Here is a 5,000-nt window from a genome sequence, read left to right as displayed (position 1 = left end):
CCAGTTAAACACCGACGGGCGGTGAACCAACAGCGTGGGACACAAATCCAACTACGAGCTTTTTAACCGCAACAACTTTAATATACGCTATTGGAGCTGGAATTACCGCGGCTGCTGGCACCAGACTTGCCCTCCAATAGATACTCGTTAAAGGATTTAAAGTGTACTCATTCCGATTACGGGGCCTCGGATGAGTCCCGTATCGTTATTTTTCGTCACTACCTCCCCGTGCCGGGAGTGGGTAATTTGCGCGCCTGCTGCCTTCCTTGGATGTGGTAGCCGTTTCTCAGGCTCCCTCTCCGGAATCGAACCCTGATTCCCCGTTACCCGTTACAACCATGGTAGGCGCAGAACCTACCATCGACAGTTGATAAGGCAGACATTTGAAAGATGCGTCGCCGGTACGAGGACCGTGCGATCAGCCCAAAGTTATTCAGAGTCACCAAGGCAAACGGACCGGACGAGCCGACCGATTGGTTTTGATCTAATAAAAGCGTCCCTTCCATCTCTGGTCGGGACTCTGTTTGCATGTATTAGCTCTAGAATTACCACAGTTATCCAAGTAACGTGGGTACGATCTAAGGAACCATAACTGATTTAATGAGCCATTCGCGGTTTCACCTTAATGCGGCTTGTACTGAGACATGCATGGCTTAATCTTTGAGACAAGCATATGACTACTGGCAGGATCAACCAGGGAGCTGCGTCAACTAGAGCTGAGCAGCCGGCCGCCCGGGAGTGTGTCCCGGGGGCCCGCGCGAACACGCAAGCGTCCGCTCAATTATTCTGCAAACAGGAGGAGGCTGAGCTCCCCTGCACAACACACCTCGAAACCCTCTCAGGTCCCGGCGGCGCGCAGCGCCGTCCTAAGTACTTGGTCGGGTTCGAGAGAGGCGCAATCGCCCGGAGTTAGGCGAGTAGACGCTTTAGGTGCGACCACCCGTGCTCCCAACTGAGCTTGCCGCTGCCGACAGAGGCCCGGGAGCGTGCTGTCGTGGCATTGCCGGCGGGAGACAACACGCGCCACCTACGGTGACCGGCAGCTCCAACGCCAGCGCCACAGAAGGACAAAAGCCCCACTTGGGTGCCGAAGCGAACTCTCCCAGCACAGCGCACGCGCCAACACGTCCGCACAGCTGCGATACAAACCACCTGCGAGAACCGCTGGGGCGACCGAGCAGCAGACGGCGTCGCGGCGCCGAGCGCCGGGCGGCGGCGCATCCTCAGCGCACACAGTCCTCAATCGGACCAGCACACTGCAGATGGCCACCGCGCTTCGCACCGGGCCCGCGAGGACCTACTTTGGCCGCAAGGCGCCGCGAGCAGGGGGCGCCGGCGCGCAGCTGCGCCGCCTGCCGCGTCCGTCGGCCGGCGCGCCTGCCACTGGCCGCCCCCACCAGCCGGCTGTAGCGCGTGCGCCCACGCACCGCGCTGCCAGCACGCCGGGCGGCCCCCCCCTCACCGGCCGGGGACGGTCCCACCCAGCCACCGCCGCGTATCGCCTCACACCCAGATCCCCTTTCACGTTCGTGGGCATGGTGGGTCCCCTTTCACGTTCGTGGGCATGGTGGGTATCCATGAAACAACCGGTTAATAGCTCGACCGATCGTCGCCAACACTGATTCACCTCTAGCGAGAACAACCGCACCACAACGGGTTACCAGTTGTTCATTTGCGTAACGTCACCAGCAAACGTAGACGTCCATCGCCATTTGCAACGAGTATTGCATGCCTGTGTCAGGTGTCACAACACACTACGTCTGCCCACATAGACGCAACAACATGTGCACGCCTAGAGAACACGTGGAAGGTAGCCCCCGTACGTATGCGGTGTCCATTGCGCGAACGACTGTCAGCCGGCCTCTGCAGCATGTCGCAGATGTGGAACGCGGTGCAACATGCTATCACAGTGTGTGAGAAGAGACGACTACGTCCGAATACACGCTCCACTACATCAACAGACTGCTCATGCTGATCGCCATCCAGGGCGTCCGTTCCTCCCACACGTCTGAATGGCGTACCACACTGCAATCCAGCTCCTAAAGGGAGACGACACGTAGCTGCGTCCACAATATTTGGACTGTATGGTCCGCCGTTGCTAGGCGCAGTCGTCGTACGGTCACACATGTGCCACGATGTATCATTCAGTACATACGGACCAATGTGCAGCACAGTTTGTGGGTTTTGCGTACATCCGCGGACAGGTGACAGGCCGTACCACAACGTAGGCTGAGTACGTCGGCATGCGAAGGGCATTGAACATGCAAACTTCTCAACGACCAGCTTGCGAAGGCAGGGGGGAAGGGGGGGGGGCATGTACGTCCTGCTGCTATCCACATTACAGTGTATAGCAGGAGCATGTGGAAAGTCAGCAACACTTGCAAGGTGTTTAACATGACGCGATACACAGGGGACCGGGCAGTGCGAATAGCGAACTATATTGCGAGGGTTGCGGTTAGGCAACACTACACTAATTTAACGAGTTGCATAACAATTACAGAGCAGGTTCAGCGACAACGTGCGTCAGGTTAAGGCGCAATATAGGTTAGGTTGAGGCGCAATATGGGTTACGTTAAGGCACAAATTAGGTTACGTTAAGGCACAAATTAGGTTACGTTAAGGCACAAATTGGGTTACGTTAAGGCACAAATTGGGTTACGTTAAGGCACAAATTGGGTTACGTTAAGGCACAACATGGGTTACGTTAAGGCACAACATGGGTTACGTTAAGGCACAACATGGGTTACGTTAAGGCACAACATGGGTTACGTTAAGGCACAACATGGGTTACGTTAAGGCACAACATGGGTTACGTTAAGGCACAACATGGGTTACGTTAAGGCACAACATGGGTTACGTTAAGGCACAACTGGGTTACGTTAAGGCACAACATGGGTTACGTTAAGGCACAACATGGGTTAGGTTAAGGCACAACATGGGTTAGGTTAAGGCACAACATGGGTTAGGTTAAGGCACAACATGGGTTAGGTTAAGGCACAACGTAAGTTAGGTTAAGGCACAACGTAAGTTAGGTTAAGGCACAACGTAGGTTAGGTTAAGGCACAACGTAGGTTAGGTTAAGGCACAACGTAGGTTAGGTTAAGGCACAACGTAGGTTAGGTTAAGGCACAACGTAGGTTAGGTTAAGGCACAACGTAGGTTAGGTTAAGGCACAACGTAGGTTAGGTTAAGGCACAACGTAGGTTAGGTTAAGGCACAACGTAGGTTAGGTTAAGGCACAACGTAGGTTAGGTTAAGGCACAACGTAGGTTAGGTTAAGGCACAACGTAGGTTAGGTTAAGGCACAACGTAGGTTAGGTTAAGGCACAACGTAGGTTAGGTTAAGGCACAACGTAGGTTAGGTTAAGGCACAACGTAGGTTAGGTTAAGGCACAACGTAGGTTAGGTTAAGGCACAACGTAGGTTAGGTTAAGGCACAACGTAGGTTAGGTTAAGGCACAACGTAGGTTAGGTTAAGGCACAACGTAGGTTAGGTTAAGGCACAACGTAGGTTAGGTTAAGGCACAACGTAGGTTAGGTTAAGGCACAACGTAGGTTAGGTTAAGGCACAACGTAGGTTAGGTTAAGGCACAACGTAGGTTAGGTTAAGGCACAACGTAGGTTAGGTTAAGGCACAACGTAGGTTAGGTTAAGGCACAACGTAGGTTAGGTTAAGGCACAACGTAGGTTAGGTTAAGGTACAACATAGGTTAGGTTAAGGTACAACATAGGTTAGGTTAAGGTACAACGTAGGTTAGGTTAAGGCGCAATGTCGGTTAGGTTAAGGTACGATATAGCTTAGGTTAAGGTACACATTGTTGTAGGGAAAGGTGTATTTGGGGGGGGGGCGGCGGCAGGTTCGTTGATAGTGATTATCGTAAGTGCATGCCTGCGGGATCATCCGATTTGTCACGTCAGGATGCACTTGTGGCTCATGACAGGCGGCGCTCCGATTCCAAGGTTGTGGCAGATCTGTGTCTTTCATTCCTGCCATTGTTTGTGTACTGTGACAGGAGGCAGTATGGTGATGTTGGGTGCACCCCTGTGTAGGACATGTGTGGGTGTTCGTGGCTTAGCTGAGCAATGGCGGATGTCGGAAGGGTGGGATATTCTGTTTTCTGGGTGGACCTCCCGGTCTGGTTATGATAGTGTGGATTGTGTAATGTGGCGGAGAGGATGCACCGGATGTTCTTCCATGCTGGTGGTTAGATATTGTGTGTGTGCCTGTTAGAGGCAGAGAGTAGTGTGTGATAGTGTCTGGCTGACGTGTGGTTCTCATTGTGTGCAGAGTCTTTCAGCATGTATAGGGACGGTTGTATATATTATCTGTATTCTGATGGCTCTGCATTTATTACTAATCAGTGCCGTGTATACGGTTACTCTGGTTCCAGTCGAAACTGTTCTATCTCTGTACATTAGTGACACTGCGGCTCCACTATGTTGCTGCCCCTGTCGGCCGTTTCCCCCAGTGTATGGCTAGTGATTATCAGCAATCAGTCTATTAGTCAATACCGGTAGTGTGACGACTTCAAATGTCCGGGATGGGGGAAGCTAAACCCTTCCCGTGGGTCAGGGCCTAGAAAGACTCTTCCCACGCAGGAGGCTCGGACTGTCGTTACTCTTCCGAGAAATATATTTGCCCAGCGTTTTTTGCGACTGCGAGTGCAACGCCAGGAGGCTCCGACTGTCGTTACTGTTCCGAGATATATATTTGCCCAACGTTTTTTGCGACTGCGAGTGCAACGCCCACGGGTACCGACATGGATGGGGCGCTTCCTAGCTGATCGCTCGGCATGGGAATCAGTACAGTGAGCAATGCGATCGCGTCTGTAGCTTGTACGTGGTACAGCTCGCAGCTCATGTATAGGGACAGCGGGAATGTCGCATATTGGACATAACTCTTCATGAAACGCAAGTTATAGGTGTGGATTGCACATTACGAGTGCGGGAAACTTCCGCCGTTCATCCGCTGGCGTTGCGAGTTTGGCGGTTGGGGTGGG

At 52.9% G+C, this 5,000-nt stretch overlaps 1 non-coding gene across 1 annotated transcript in view; it reads right to left on the bottom strand.

Annotated features, from left to right (window-relative positions):
* The window catches only part of LOC126476790 (small subunit ribosomal RNA), a 1,909-nt gene extending 1,209 nt beyond the window's left edge, over positions 1 to 700 (bottom strand). Inside the window, exon 1 of the ribosomal RNA XR_007587235.1 lies at positions 1 to 700. This exon is cut by the window's left edge and continues 1,209 nt beyond it. This is a non-coding gene — a ribosomal RNA (small subunit ribosomal RNA).
* Between the last annotated feature and the right edge of the window lie 4,300 nt (positions 701 to 5,000).

This window comes from Schistocerca serialis, chromosome 4 (genome assembly GCF_023864345.2).
Source record: "Schistocerca serialis cubense isolate TAMUIC-IGC-003099 chromosome 4, iqSchSeri2.2, whole genome shotgun sequence".
Taxonomy (NCBI): domain Eukaryota; kingdom Metazoa; phylum Arthropoda; class Insecta; order Orthoptera; family Acrididae; genus Schistocerca; species Schistocerca serialis.
Note: the sequence above shows the minus strand (reverse complement) of the source record. Positions and strands in the feature narration are given on the sequence as shown.